This window comes from Centruroides sculpturatus, unplaced genomic scaffold (assembly GCF_000671375.1).
Source record: "Centruroides sculpturatus isolate CEXI.00-Female unplaced genomic scaffold, Cexi_2.0 scaffold6, whole genome shotgun sequence".
NCBI classification, from domain to species: domain Eukaryota; kingdom Metazoa; phylum Arthropoda; class Arachnida; order Scorpiones; family Buthidae; genus Centruroides; species Centruroides sculpturatus.
The window spans coordinates 214,798-231,878 of record NW_019384869.1 but is presented as its reverse complement, the minus strand read 5'-3'; the positions used below and the strand labels follow the sequence as shown (position 1 = coordinate 231,878).

General features: G+C 29.8%; 1 protein-coding gene and 1 non-coding gene across 3 annotated transcripts in view; both read left to right on the top strand.

Annotated features, from left to right (window-relative positions):
• Positions 1-9,448: 9,448 nt before the first annotated feature.
• Trnai-aau lies at positions 9,449-9,522 on the top strand. The gene has a single exon. It is a non-coding gene; the product is annotated as a tRNA-Ile (tRNA).
• Positions 9,523-16,313: 6,791 nt separating this feature from the next.
• LOC111630828 (solute carrier family 35 member G1-like) overlaps positions 16,314-17,081 on the top strand; it is a 34,442-nt gene continuing 33,674 nt past the window's right edge. The window contains exon 1 of one of the 2 annotated variants that reach the window (XM_023374992.1): positions 16,314-16,455. The gene's annotated coding sequence lies outside the window, so the exon portion shown is untranslated. Of the gene's footprint in view, positions 16,467-17,081 lie in introns of both variants that reach the window. The other variant, XM_023374991.1, reaches the window with a different exon arrangement.

The window sequence follows — 17,081 nt, the reverse complement described above, 5'->3', positions numbered from 1 at the left end:
GATTTTTTTAAACTCCTGTCAACTATACAGAACTATCGTAAAAACATACCAGTAAATTCTTATCGGTTGGGTTAAGTTATAAATCTAGTCGTTATTCACGTAATCAGCCAAATATTTAGCGGGCGGGCGGCTAACAGCCCAGAACCGGTCCCGGATAGAATTGGATGCGTTATACGTGTAGCATCCACCCGAGGTCCTAGGCTTCCACCGGCTAAACCGGGTGAGGTTGGTGCTCTGTAAAGCGCTTGCGCGAATCTGGCTTTTTGGATGCTGACAATACAGCGCTTCCACTCCGCCACTAATATTCGAATATACAATAGCAATTTTTTTTTCACGTGTAGTATAGAAATTTGTAATAAGATATATAATGCGGTTATAATAAAATGTTGTGCGATTATTTTCATATAATTAAAATTAATATGTATTTATTTTTTAGAAAATACAAGGGAAGCGGCGCATCCACCGCTTCCAATGACGGCACGCCACTGCAGAGAACTATAACAAAGAAGAAGCACTCCAGTGGCCAAATGGTTAAATTTTCATCACGTGAAAATGATGCATCAAGATTGATCATGTATTCAATCGTTCTAGTTAGGGAAAAGTAGTGGAATGGGGCCCACCTACGATATTTTGCATATTTTAATTTGGAATGATTAAATTCAAATCTACATAGTTAATAAAATACCGCTAAACATCGCTAAATAGTCTGTATATATACACACAAATATATACACATAATATATACACACAAATATATACACACAAATATACGTACATAACGAGCAATTATATTTATTTATTATGACATCTTTATAGTACCAGGCTGCAATTTTTTGTCACAATGCACTTAAGTTTAATGGTATCGTGCCCCTATATATCATACTTTTCCTCTTAACAATGAAGCCAATGCTGGTCATGTATCTAATTTCGTTCAAGAGACAATTTTGAATTGAAATAACGTGACTTCCGGCCAAAATCGGAAGTTCATGTGTAGTTAATTTGGTCCGCCTGCCGCTAAGTTTTCCATATCTGGTCTTGAATTATATCTATTTAACACCTTTCTCGAGAGTAAGGAAGGACAGAACAGTGGGAATTTATATGTCTACGATTTTTTAAAATTGTAGTTCAAATACTGTATAGACCCTCAATATTTTGTGTAGGCCTATATATATATATTGAGAGGGTCCAACCAATCGCTGGATTACACGCAATTGGTTCTTTCTCGGTGTCACTGGAAATTTACCAAATATAAGAACCTTTCCACGTTGTATGGTCGGAAACAAATCGAGTGTTTAAGGCATTTTTATCTCTTGCTTTTACTATTTGTTCGCTATTTAATTTTTACAGTAGTCGAAAGTAAAATATTTTGACTTAACGACAAAGTACTGTAATAATATCAAATGCATTATTTTAATTTGCGCCATCTAAATGCATTCAGATGAATTAATGCCGAAATTAAAAAAAACACGCTGTTAAGAATTCTTTAATTTTAACGCCCGAATTATATATTTTTAATGTATAATGAAAAACTAAAAAAAAGATGTTTATGGCTTTAAGGTGAATTTTTAAGTTCTTGCGTGTATCGTCTAGCGTGCAGCAAAATGATGTCAATTTGATGTCATATCACACGCTATTCAAAGCTTGAGTAGAGTGGATTTGACGTCAAATTGATGTCATTTTGTTCACGATAGTGGTTGCTCGCAAGAACTGAAATACAACTGAATTTATCTACATTAAAAATATATAAAAAATGCTTAAAAGTTTAAGACGCGTGCTAATATTAACTTATTACTATATAATTCTTTTTGAAAGATAAATCCGGAACTCCCGATCTTTGGAGTGTTTATTACATGTATACATACTAATACGACATTAACATATTTGTTGGTTACAGACTTGAACATTTCTCTTTAAGAAAGTAATGCCTCAATAACAATATCCAATATAAAATTTAAACATTTATTATGTAACTTTATACAAATATAGAATACATTCAATTCTGTTTTACTCGACTTTTTAAATGAAACACCAAAATACATAATAGCTTTTAACATAAAATGGCATACAAAAAGTATATGTTATTTAAAGACATTGAAATAAACGCAATTATACAAACAATTTGTCAAAACTTTTAATTACATCTTTTTCTGACTGCTTCGATGGATGGATAAAATCGGAATGAAAGACTAATTGTCGCTACATACGTTCAAATAAGTCGTAAAAAATAGGCAAATCTTAAAAAAATTTACTTCAGCCTGTAACACCTTAATTAATTAAGACTAAGTAGTTTTATGGTTTTGTTGTAGACTTTTTAAAATGTAGGCCTATATACGGTTCTGGAAAAAATGTTTAGGACCGCCAGTGCAATTAAAATTGTGAATGAAACAGAACAATTTCTTTTTAATATTTTATTTACTATTACTAAATATAACAATATAATGATGCAGAAATCCAACTTAGAGTTCAGAATGGACGACTGAACTGGGGAATAATGAGTGGGGTGCTGTGTGATAAGAAAATAAGTTGCAAAATGAAAGAAAAATTATACAAAACCGTGGTAAAATCACTTGCCAGGAATGTAGTCGTAAATCATCAACGTTCCTTATAAAACTTCTCGACAAACTAAAGATGAAGTTTCCGGTTTGTTTCCGAATTGCCCATTATACCTTGCTAAACCTAGCAAATTTTCTCGAAAAAGTTATTTAACTACTTTTATTATAAACTATTTAACCAAACTCATAACGTAAAACATATTGCCAATTGCTACATTTTTTTTTCTACAGCAGTGTACAAAAATTATAACCAAATATTTTTTATTACAGCGGTTTTTTTTTGGGACAATTAGATCTGTATAACGAAATAAAAGTCCTGCTTCTCCAACATTTTTGCAACTATATAATGATATGCTAAACTACTGTCAAGTGAATACAGAATAAAACCGTTTGTAAAGGACACTTCTAAATAACGAACACCTTTAATTAACGAACATTTTAAACTATGTCAAAAAATTTTTACGGAGACGAAATTAAAAATCAATCGATGGTTTATGAGTTTAAATTACATTTAATAGATTAAAAAATATTTTACTTTAAGTATAAAAATGTCCGTTTAATAAAGATTTAAAAAAAAATTATAAACATATTCTATTACTTTTAAATTATTTTATAAATTTCAATAAGTTTATTGAAATTAAACACAAATTAAAGTTCAATTAGAGATTGTCGATAGTGATAATCAATGGTAAAAATTGCATTTGTAGATCGTCTTAACATCTGGTGGATCTCAACGAGCGTGGTATCACTTGTCCAGATGAACCTCGGTGATCCTGCGGCCTTCAAACTCGTAGCTGATTAACGTCAGAGTGGTTCGATTCCACCTTCTGGGCGTCGCGCGCGTGTCTAAAATTAAAGCTTTTTTTGAGGTGGTCCGAACCTTATANACCTAGGTAATTTGAGAAATGGAATAATTTTCGCAGCTTTAACGGATCACCCTAGTTAATCTGCAGATTAGCTAGGTAATGCGCACATTAACGGATTTCGAGCTTTAGCGGTAACATATACATACTAATACGACGTTAACGTATTTGTTGGTTACAGACTTGAACATTTCAACAAAAGCTGAAATAAATGAATGAGTTATGCCAAGTGTTGATTATTAAGCTGCATTGCGGTTTTGAAAAACAAATATAAAGATACAACACGGTTTCGAAATATGGTTGAACATTTCTCTTTAAGAAAGTAATGCCTCAATAACAATATCCAATATAAAATTTAAAAACTTATTATGTAACTTTATACAGATATAGAATACATTCAATTCTTTTTTACTCGACTTTTTCAATGAAACACCAAAATTTAGAATGTAATTGTGATATTGAAAATTTATTTTAAAAAAAGTTTTGGCTCAAGATCATATAATGAAAAAGAAAACATTATTAAAAGAGAAAGGTCAATGCCTAAGTTAAATATAAACACTCAATAAAAAATTTGTTCGACATTTTCACGATAAAATGGCTCTGTAAATGCATAAAAATGCAAAAATTGTTTTCTTGGCTTGCCTACTATTTTCAAATGAAATTAGTGTAGAATAAGAATGGCTTTGACAATTTATCTGGAAAAAGACACGAAAAATCGTCGATTCTTTCGTATTTGAAGCAATTTGGAAATCGAAGCGGAATAGAATTTAACATTAGTAAATAATATAAAATAAACATTGAAAATTATAACGAGATACGGTTAATAGATATATTATATCTAAATAAATAGATGTTTTTATCAAAGCGAGAATTGGCATTTAGAGGGCATATGGAATATATTGGATCTAATAACAGAGGTAATTATATTGAACTTATTTATTTATTAAGTACGTCGGATAAATAATCTATTAAAAATACATTTAAAGAAAGAATTAACTGATTGCCCCTGAAAGTCGGCTTCTTATAGAAACACAGCTTCCCTATCATCAAATGTCACGGCACGCCACTGTATTACTCACCTCATTTCTTTAACATATATATATATATCTTTCGGTCCAATTTCGATAAAAAATTACGATTAATAACACAAAAATGATTTATTTTGAGATAAACCTTCATAAGTTTTGTAATGACTTTCATAAAAAAATGATCGTTTTTTTATATTTTTATTTCAGAAATTGATATTTTAACTATTTTATTAATATGTACTGTACAGTTCGTGTTGAAAAGGCTAACACGTTGCCTGCAACTCACCACTTTTAGTTGCCTTTTTTTTTAACTTTACCATTAGCGATATAAATAGTCACTTCGTGATCCACTGAAAAAACATTACACACGAAGGGTTCTAATTCCTGTTTCACAAAATGATTACTCGCTTCCGAGTACACAACAAAGATAATACTATTCGAATTGCTTTTCTGATTACAGATGTTTGTTGCATACAATGAAATTTGTTTTTCTTTACCACAGTTTTGTTGATTGCTTTTATTACAAATACTTTGATCTCTAAATCCTTTTCTCTATCCTTAATAAACGAACAAATACAGAAAGAACAGTAGAACAGCACAGATGTGTGTTACAGCATATCGCGGAGCGCCATTTTGTTAGATTGGATTTTGGAGACATACAAAGTTTTGGAAAAGAAACAGACGCGTCGTACGGTGGAGCACAAATATAAAAAAGTTACTCAAAAGTCGAATTTTCGAAATGCCCTTGAGTCACGATTTAATCACTGCTTGGAACTCTGGATTAAGGGATTTACTCATCACCATTATTTATAATTGATAGTTGACGTTATATATTTCTCAAAAACTACCAAAATGTGAATGATTAGGTCATTAATAAATTACCATTATTTACACTACTTGGCACACAATTTTATAACAGAAAAACCTCAGTCGAAATTATACAATTTCGATTGAAGTATTCTGTTATAAAATTGTGATCCAAGACTTGAATTTGATAGTTTCGGAGAAATGTCAACTGCCAATTATAAATAATGGCGATGAATAAATTCCTTATCGTAAAGTTCCAAATAATGATTAAATCGTAAATGACCAAATTTCTCATAGTCGTACTCTACTGTGTATCATTTTGTTTGATAGATGAATGTATTGTTGTGAAAAGAATAGCTCTAACGAGAATATAAGTGTCTATTATTTTTCAATTTTGAATTTCTTTCGTATAAAATTGTTTTTTTTTAATGATAATAGTATATGGTTCCGAAGTATAGATATAAACATTTAAAACTTAATAGATATTTATAGCTTATATTCCAGAGAAAGAATAGCTATTATGAAGAAACTATATATCTTTTTACCTGAAGTTATATAAGACATAACTATCATGTGTTGAACAATAATTGATGTCTTTTTTATAGAAAACAATGTTTTTTGTATAGAAAAGTTTTGACGTATGATTCCATTTAAAACGAGCATACAACCTTAAAGTTTACTTGAGGCTAGGCGCTGATATGCAATGAACACAGCGCGACTTTTTTTGTATATCAATAGAATTAAGGAGGAATAGAGAAAAGCCAACCAGACAGCAGAAAGACTTCCATTTAATTTAAGGACATGTTTCCGTTTCGATGCACTTTCGTTCATCTGTATGGCTGCAAGTGAGCTCAGACGTATGATATGCACAACGTAAAAGAGTGTGTAATCGATTAGTTTGTGTTCAAACACAAATTATTTAGTTGGCCAGATTTACAGTTGCATATTGGTTGTATGTACTTACGCTGTCATATAAACCATTGGTAGTCATGCAACCAAACTCTTCTTTAATGGTATTATTGAGCTGAAATTTTAAAATTACAGATCTATAAATTCCTATTAGTGTCTGCCTGTCTATTTTTCTGTCTTTCCTTAATATCGAGAACGGAGTTAAGTAGATAATAGTCGAGTTAAGAAATGGAAAGCTTAGGATCAGGAGGATCCTATTAACTATATACAACTTCTGGTTTGGGCCGGAATTTTCGTTATTTCAACTGAAAAATTTTTTCCGAAACTTAGAAATATGACCGGCAAATATGACCGGAAAATATTACATCATACTTTTCCTGTTAACAAATTATGACCGGAAAATATGTACATCATACTTTTCCTGTTAACAAGAGAGCCGCTCTTGTTAACAGGAAAAGTATGATGTACAGCACAAGACACTACTAAAATCAAGAGCATTGTGTTCGCAGCCTCTCATCAAATTACCTGGGAAGATTTTCATGCAATTTAATATGTATTTAATTTAATTAGCTATTCTAAGAATTTTTATTGTTATTCTCACTAAATACTTTGCGGTTATTATGCGTTAATATATTTAAAAGTCGATTTTGTTTTAAACTTTTTCAACATTTCTATTTCGTGTCTTGGACAAACTGTAGCTACAGTAAGGCATTAATGCTAGCGATTATTGCATGCTCGAGAAAAAAAATTCTATACACAATTAATTCAGAAATTTATAAATTATACTTCAGAAAATTGAACTTAAGTATTTAAATATTTGCATAAATAAATATATATTAAATTTTCATTAAAATCTGCAAAAAAAATTTGCTATTTTACAGTTTGATAAACGTATAATTAATGTCACTAATAATAAAAACACAATACCAAATAAAATATTCAAATTTATAATATATTTTAATATATAAATTTCTTTATTATAACAATTATCAACTACAAACATAAGGTGAGTCAAAAGTCTTTTGCACCCTTTTCACTCCAAAAATATTGAGAATATATTAATTTTGTTAATATATTCTCAATGGAGAATCGTCTGGAAACTTTTTGTTAACCATGAAAATCGTTTTCAATTTCCAGATGATACTCCATATCCGTAGATGTTCTGAGAAATTATCAGTAGATGTTTCTTTCCTTAACATCTTTTGCTGCTTTCTCATTTGTCTTCGTCTTTATGACTTTTCATCTTATGTTAGTACAGTTTTTAAAGAGAAAACCGAAAACAATGACATATCAAATGTGAAATAACTTAATTTAACAATGTACCCGTTCGCATGGTAATAACTACTCCCGAGATTCTCTTTTACCTTTAATTTAATCCTGCTCGTAAACTAAGCAAACAAACTGATCGTTAACAGCGTGAAATTAAAGGTAAATAATAACAAAAATATATACAATTACGGCACTATGAAGGCTGTACTTAAAAAAAAAACATGAAATTTGCATGAAGGGTACATGCTGGATGCTCTATACCTTAATATGATTTTGCTATTTGCTTTCCTTCCTGGTGTAGCAATTTTAATGACCAGCAACGTACTTTCAGACTTTTAAGCCAAAATCACACGTAAAACATAACAAAAAAAACTTTCCTTTAATAGAACATAAAATGTTTTAAAAAATCCTCACAACTTTAGTTCAGTTGCCATTACAAAACTCAAAATTTCATGTGATATACGCTTGTTCAACAGATCATGTGCTCTGGGGACAGCAAGGAGCTGTACTTAGCAGAAAATGTTAAAAAACTATTCCACAATTACACTCGATCATATCTACTTTTAATTATTTTATTAATACTTCTAATAGAAAAATTAACATTGTTAAGATTAAATAGAGCAAATTTCATCTATATGAATGTAAAACCAAATGTGCCATAAATTATAGATTAAGAGAGAGATAATGAATTAACGTGATTAAGAAAACAAAGTAATCATTTGTCATTATTCATGTATTCAAGTTTCTGTATAATAATGCGAATTATTTTTAATAGAATCGAATTTATTATGATTATTATTTTGTTAGTAACAATATAATAAGCTTATAAATATTGTTTTTGCTTATTGTAGTTGATTGTTTTTTAATTAATAAACAGGACTAATTATACATATAATGTTTTGGCACAATATTATCTTAATAAATTATAATAAGTATAATTAAATACGTCTTATATTAATACAGTAATATATAAGATTAATGCGAATTAACTCATTAAAATTTACAACATTTATTGAAATTTCGATATACAAATATATATCAAATAACGAAGTATATACTGTAATACATAATGCTAACTGTGCAACTTTCGTAATAGGCAACTCCATTAAAATATGATTTTTTAGAAAATTATTTTCGTTTAAGAGAGAAGAAGAATAGATTTCCTTCCAAAATAAAAAAAATATATAATTTAAAAAAATAATAATAATAACTTGAAAAGTTATAAACCGTAACAAATCTTGACCTTTACGCTTGGCTTGTTTTTAATATTATATAATAAATTTACGATTGTAAAACTAAACAATATTTTTTAAAAATTATTTGTGAGAAAATTGGATGCTTTCTTGCGAAAAATATTTTGTGAAACATCGAGTTAATTATCTTGCCCATTGTATCTTCACAGACCAAAAACATAAAGCGAAATAAATAAATAATAATCGTGTGTATATATATGTAGACTGTATACTTGTGTATTGTATACAGTACATATATAGATGATAAGACGAAGTGAAATGTCGTTATTTAAAATAATGCAGAGCAAATTAACAAAAAAAATTAAAAATAGGCACGTGGCATTTAAGTTAATTGTCGAATCGACATAGAGATAGTTCACGAATGTTGCCAAAATTAGTATTTAATAAAGTCAAAAAGGTTCAGATTAAACAACAAACCGTTATTAACAATCGATCTGAAAAACCAATCAATTTGAATATAAACAAATCGTTTTAATAATGTTTCAATTGTCTACATTAAACTCACTCTCAATAGAAATATTTTTAAGAAAGACTTATTTTTCTCTTATGCTATGGAATTAGAGTTTTTTCTTGTATATTACAAAATAAATAACAATCCATATTCAATGTTTTATTAATTTTTTAACTTTGTTTTTTTCCTCCTTCGTCAGAATTTACAGTAGACCCCTATAACACGGTAGATAATTCCGTGTTNGGTATAATTTCTGTATAATTGATACATTGTCTGGATAATAAAATTATTTGTTATTTAAAAAAAAAAAAAAAAAAGCTTGTTAGCTCAGTCGGTTAGAGCGTCGTGCTAATAACGCGAAGGTCGTGGGTTCGATCCCCACACGAGCCACTATATTTTTAATTTGAGGAATGTTACTAGGGATCGAGTTTTTAATTTCTAGTTTTATTTACTGCGAATTCAATTAATTAAAGATTATTACTTTAGTATAATTTGCTTCTTGTTTGGTTTTAATAATCTTGACGAACTTCTGGCTATTGGAATGCCTTTTCCCAAACTTATCATAACCACAAATAACTTAAAGTGATTGTTTTTTCATTTTAGTTTGTTCCTGGGTATTACTGCAATGTGCATTTCGATGTATTACTCGTCCCACCAGCTGAGGAGGGACGAGTAATACATCCGAATATAAGATTATCGACTTAAACCTTTAATAAAAATTTCTCATCATTTAATCCCAAACTAATTATCGATGTGATAAGTTTGGAAAAGGACATTCCAATAGCCGGAAATGTATCATTACTTTATAATATATAATTTTGAATATAATGTGATCTTGTCACAGTACAGAAGTTTATCCATAACAAGATAAAACAATCTTCAGAAGGCATTCAATGCTGATTATTTCAAATAAAGTTGATCTTTCTTTTAGCTTTCAGTTGGAATGGAACAAATTTATTCAAATGAAATGTAATAACATACCAGGATGAGATTTGCGCTTGACTTATAACTATTATCTCACAAACTCTCCGTTTCTAGTTGTTTTGTTCATTCGATTTGGTTTAGTTTATTTGTATACAACTCGACTTATGGGTGATCTGCCGTACGAGATGCCTACCGGGAAGACATTCTATGAAAAACTGGCCCCTATTCAGGTGTTACAAACCTGAAGAAAACCCGAAAAACTCCATGTGGCCGGGCGCAAACCACGACCAACTACCAGTGTTCACTGGTTTTATCCATTCGGTCACTGAGGGGACTTCTTGTTCGTTCGGACTTTCAACAAAACTTTGTCAAATTCTTTCGTCTGTATTTTTGAGTAGTTCGGAAACAATATTGAATTTTCAATTGATTTTTTTTTTCTTTTTGACTCTTTCCGCCCCATGGACACGAAGAGGTTTCTTTTTAACAAACTCACTTTGGGTTTGGGCTAGACCCACAATGGAGCGGCCGAGTGGTGAGGGATGAGACTAGACCTAGCCAGATGACCATTCTCCTTAAAAATTCCTGGAGTTTTTCGACCCATCTTAATTCATTTCTGGTCTTCCAAAGCGGTAGGATGATATCTTAACAGCTTAACTATAAGGTTTTCTATTTGATTTTAAGCACATTTTTACAATTAATGTATAAAGAGTGAAAGTCTCAAGTAGAAATTGGGAAGAAAGTCTTTTAAGGATTATCATATTACATCAAGACTTAAGACAATGACGTACAGTTCGGTCGGCGCTCGGCTACGGCCACCAACTGAACGAATTCAATAAGCAGTTAGTAAAATCGTCATAAAAAGTTTTTATTCACATAAATTTGAGTTTTTGTTATTCTAGATAACATTTTGAATGAAAATCAATTAGTTTAATGCACTTTTACTCATTGAATTAAGCGATGAAAGTAAAATAACGCTGAGAAACTCCCGTGAACTCTGACCTATCGATCCGGAAGTTTCGCTAGCACCTCACTGATAAAGAGAGAGGCTTAAGTTTAAAATTTGATATTTCTAGATCGAGTAGTTATTATTATAGTTATTAAATTCAACTGAGTCTATCGCTGATTAATTAACTATTTAGAAAAATTTCAATCCTTCATAAACGAAAGTGAAGAGGATGCAAGACAACAGTCGACGTTAATACATTGAAAAACATTGTTTCCTTTAATTATGGTCGAAAGATGCACATGCCTTTCACCCATTGATGTGAATAGAGACACTAAACGAATTCCTACAACAGCAAATCAGCTATCGTTAAGTTAAAATAACAGCTGATACTTCTATAAAATTGTGCTGTCAAATTGATTCTAAGGACTCAATAGGAATGAAGTATTAAGTTTTTAGTATAGTGACTACAAATGCCAAACAAGGAAGTCGACTCGATTAGAATCTCCTGTGTCCGTTACGGGAGGTCGAAAATCAATCGTAGTGTATTAAAATGCACAGTCCATGTCCGTAATAAACAGTCTCCACATTGAAGTTACACACCTTTTTTTTTTTTTTNACAGGATAGTAAATGAATATTATTAAATTTGAATAACAATATAATGTCTTTCTTCTATTCATAACATCAATAAAATATATAATTTCATTTTAATATTTTTATATACGGTATAATAAACAATTAATGCATTTATAATCAGTTAATCAGTGTTTTGTGATAAAAGAAAGGCGTCAATAGAAAGGTAAAAAAATAAATAAATACAGGCAAGACGTGAAAGTAATGTGAATAGGTTAATAACAGTACATTGTGACTTACTATGAGGAAAATCCACGAATAAAAATTCTTGATCAATTTTCTTTTCTACAATAAATCTTCAAAGTTTATAACAATATAGAGACTTTACGAGCCTCGTGAGCAGCTCTAAAAATGAAATCAAGTTATTTATATTAAAAATATTTTTGATGAAAAATATCAACAATTAGTTAAATCTAATTTTCCACCAAACAATAATTGATAGCATTAATATATATTGTTTCAATGAGTCAACGTAAGTGAAATACGTATCGTGTGGTCTTTTATTGCAAAAGTCGAATTGGACATGCTTGATATGAAACGATAATATAGAATAATTATTATAATGAAGTAAAAATAGGTTACAGATATTCTTTTGATTTGGATTCCAAACACTGTATAATTATCTTGAATATCTTTTTAGTTTATATAATTCATACATCATATTTCAAGAAGAGATTCTCTAATAGTTTATAGTATAGACTCTACGCAATCTGAACGAATATTTAAGTCATTATACAGCAATTATTGGTGTGTTAATTGATAATTTGTAACGTAAGGCATTTGGTGCCTATTATGTTATATATAAAGTTTAAATAATATTTATATTACATTAAAATATTCACAATAGTCACTATTCTTTATATTAATCAAAAAACAAATTATGATATATATATATAACAAATTATGATATATATATTAACATTATTCATTGTTGTTTTTCTCTCTCTTCCCACCCTGTGGGTATTAAGAGATTCTTTTAAGCAAGCCCATTATGGGTTCGGTTAGACCCACAATGGGGCGATATGGTGGTGAGGGACCGGGCCTAACATCCCCAAAAACCACGTATAAATGTCAACACTAGAACATTCGAAACATATTACAAGTAGAGCTTTTATTATAGAACTGTAATAACACGGCGAGAATTAACTGAAGATGTTTATATCAATTATTCAATTAAAATAAAAATTTACAGAGAAATATAGTTTATTTTATATTTTCAAGACATGAATAATTGGAACAAAGCTAGATGCAATTTCAATATTAAAATTTCTCATTAAAAGAAGTTACTTAAGTTACTTGAAAAAAATACGAAAAATAGTAGAATATTTTTGATCAAATATATATATATATTTCATTTTTAGCTCGTTTTGGCTGTCTTCTGGACACTAAGAAGGCCTATTTAATTGTGCTCGTCGTGAATTCGACCGAACCACAATGAGGGTGCCACTGGTGAGGAACGGAGCCTTGTGTATCTCGAAAGATGCTTGTCCGAATTTAATCCTAGATCTCCAGTGGTTTTGATTGGACCGCAAAATTCAACCTAATTCTCTCTTTAATTGTATTCGTATTACGAGGATTAATATTAACATCTAACTTCGTAAATAATTTTGTGTGTTGTATTACATATTTAATGAATCTTGCATTCGAATAACTTATGAAATTTGGTACGATTTGTTAGGATTTTTCTTGAATATTCATAAAGAAATATATACTATCTTTATAACACAATGGGTGATCGGTTAACGAACAGATTCGTTAACGAATAAATTGGATAACGAACACTTTCGTGAAAGATTTTTATGATCGGACAACGAACACTTCACTGAACAAACATAAAAAGAAGCGACGGAAATAGCAAATACCGATTGATTTTCCTTTGTCTTCCGGTAACTTTTTGGAGCGTGGGAGACGTCAACGACCACGTTCAACCCGATATATACTGATCAGATAGTATTCCTCGAACTTTGAAATACTCCCTTGTAATTCCAGCCTTTTATTTTTCTGACAAACAATTCTTTTATAGTATTCGCGAGACTATCGGGCGGGCACTCATTAAGTTTTGCGTCGGTTTTTATTTTCGATAGGTGAGAGTATAATAGCAAAGATGAGCAGATGTCTGATGTTGCTGGGCAGTATGGCTCGAACAGGTCTACAGTAGGGTGCAGTTCAATTTTATCTAAGAAAGATACAGTATAATTAAGAAAACTCAAACAGCTAAAGGAGTAACAAATATCACATCTGAGAAATAAAGAACATCGAAGAGTTCATAATGGAATCTGAAACGGATCTGACGACAGAAGAACGCCAAGAACTATTGAATGAAGAACACAAGAAACTCTGCGAGATATGTTTTCTTCTGAAAAAAAGGATTAATGCCGATATCTGCTATTAATTAAAGATCTTCTGAAGAAGTGGGGATGTCAGATCAACGGTCTTAGAATGGCATACAAACCAGGATGAGGTTAATAGGCTTGGGGATCTCTACAATTACAATGTTATTAATTCTGAAAATCTTGAAGAAGAGAGAAGAGCAATCGACATTATACAGATATTTAACCACCACAAACAAACAAACAAAAAAAAACATGACTAATAAAAATGCAAGTCTGGGTATATATGTATTTTTATTACATATAAATAAACGTAGTAAGAAAGTATATATATTTTTATTTTTTGGGGTCTCCAGAACGAATTAATCAAATTCTCATAGAAAACTATGGTAAATCGATAATCGGTTAACGAACAATTCGGATAGCGAACAACGTCTTGGAACGGATTATGTTCGTTAACCGATCACCCACTGTATTTCTTATAGTAGAAAAATATTCGGTATATCTACTGGAAACTATATTAATTGAAAATATGAAGAGGAACCATTTTGTTTTATTCAAAGTTATCTCTATTCTAATTGGGCTAAGCTCTTCGGTAAATCAACATGTCCAACTGGCTATACGGAATAAAGTTCTATGGTGATCGATCGAAGTGTTTGCCGGATTAGCATATACCAGGAATTTTTTTGGACCGTCAAAACTGGTCCGGCGGTGCTAATGTGTTTACAAGATTTAAAATTTTACTTCAAGATAACAGACAATGGACGTTTCTATAGTTTGCCACTTTTATTTAATTAAATTTTATGTAAAATTTTTAATACAATATTTAGAATGTACTGCATTTCTATGAAATGAAAGAAATTTTACAATAAAAAACCAGTAATATTGTCTAAAGTAATTGCCTTGAGAAACTACTTACAGTATTTTTATATCCATTCACAGAAGGATATAAAAATTTTCACGAAGTTTTCACGAAGGAAAAGCACGAGACCTCATGTCTCGAATGCCAAAGCTTAACAATAAGCAGAGTACTGAGCTAAATAGAAACATTACTTATGAAGAATGCAATGCAGCGCTAAATAGCATGGGAAATAACAAATCACCAGGACCAGATGGGCTACCTGCTGAATTTTATAAACAATTTTTCCCCTTGATAGGGCATCGATGCGTNATATTTCTCCAAATATGTACATTTTATTGTATTTATCATGTAAGTCTGTATCATGTAGTTTATATATTTTGTAATACTGATTTTAATATATATACTGTATATTAAAGCATTATTACATATTATACATAAAATATTTTTAACTCTTTATGCCGTATATAGTATAAACAAACTCATGATAAGCACGTAAAAACACGTGCCCATCATTTTTACGTTATCTGTAGGACATATTTACATATCCATCACGAGTTTGGTCAAATCCGTAATGAGGGTGGTCGAGCAGTGAAGGGACTAAGCTCGAGATGTCTGAGTCAACCTGAATATTTCCGAGAAGATTCGGATTCTAACTCATTGTCAGATTCTCCAGAGCAGCGGGATGACTCTCCAGCATCGCAGAAAATAGTTTAGCAGTGAATATTGTATAAATGAAAAAAATCTGTATGATTTATTAATAAGGAATTTTATATTATAATTCCCTAACAATAATAAAACACTTGCATTTAATGTATATTTAGATAGAATATTCTTGAATTAATAATTCTGAATGCCTTCACTGCAGTGATAGTTTCATAAAGTTTACTTTTCTTTAACACTTTCATTTTTAGAAAATAAATAAAATATTGTTATATTATTTGGGAAAGTTTGATTATTTATCTCCGATATTGACCTACGACTAAACTTGGAAGTAAATTTTTTTAAAAAATATACTTTGATCTATTGTATTTATATTAAGAGCTATTCATAGTGTATTTGAATCACCGAAATTTCGTTCTGTTTCGATTTAATTTACACGTATAGATATTTTAATACGATCTCGAATTATAAATTAATTGATGAAACTTAAGAAAGTTATTGTTTGAATACTTTTTGTAGAGTTATTCGAAATTTCTTTCTCATATAAAATACCTTAATAAGGGCGTAAAACATTGACAAATATAAAACGAAGTCGTAAAATATGCATCTATATTAAAATATCTCGAATACATTCTATACTTTCCTCGAAACGGAAATAGGAAATCCTGATATTAATTAAATATATTTATTTATATTTAAAATGTTTATAAATTAATATATCTTACCTCTTATTATACTCCAAGTTATTCATACTTTTCTTAAATTATATTATTTTGGTTGAAAATTTATCCGAAATTCGAACTGACGTCATCGACACTCGATAGGTATTTTAATCCGCCGTGACGTCATTGATGTTCTGTAGGTACTGTACTTAACTTTATGTGACGTCACAGCCGTATGGATCTATTCACTCATTCGTTTGTTCGCCAGAAGAAATTTTAACCAGTTATTCACTACGAGGAAGCAAAACGTAAGCAACAAGTAAGTTAGTTAACTGTATCTTCATTATTATAATAATTTTGGGGGAGGAAAAAAAAAATATCAATTGTTTGATCCGTATAAAGAACGACCTTAACATCTAAAAATAACTAAATAAATGTCATAAAATTTGGCAAGTGTTGAGTTCAAATATCTTCCTTTGTTTAAGATTATTTCGAAGAAAGTAAAAGAAAAACACTATTATAAACAATTGTTTATTATTATTATTATTTTTTTATTTGAATAAATAATTTAAACTCTTTACGAGTTTAAAAAGGTCAGCATACTTAAAATAACATCACAATTTGATAGTTTATTTCCTGTTATAATTGACATAAAAATGAATATAAATTAGATTATATGTATTTTAGATATAGAAAATGCTTTAGTATAAGATATTTGATAAAAAATCTGAGTTTTAATGGAATTAAAATTCATTTTTTTTATTTTATTTTATAATCGTCATTTATAAATTAAAGTTAATTTATCTAAAACTTGACAGAATTAACTATAATAAATCAATTTACTTGAGTATTTATTTGTACAGAAGCAGAAATTTTATCCAATTTAATCATTTTAATTTAATTTATTGTTTATTATTAATTATAAAATATTTTA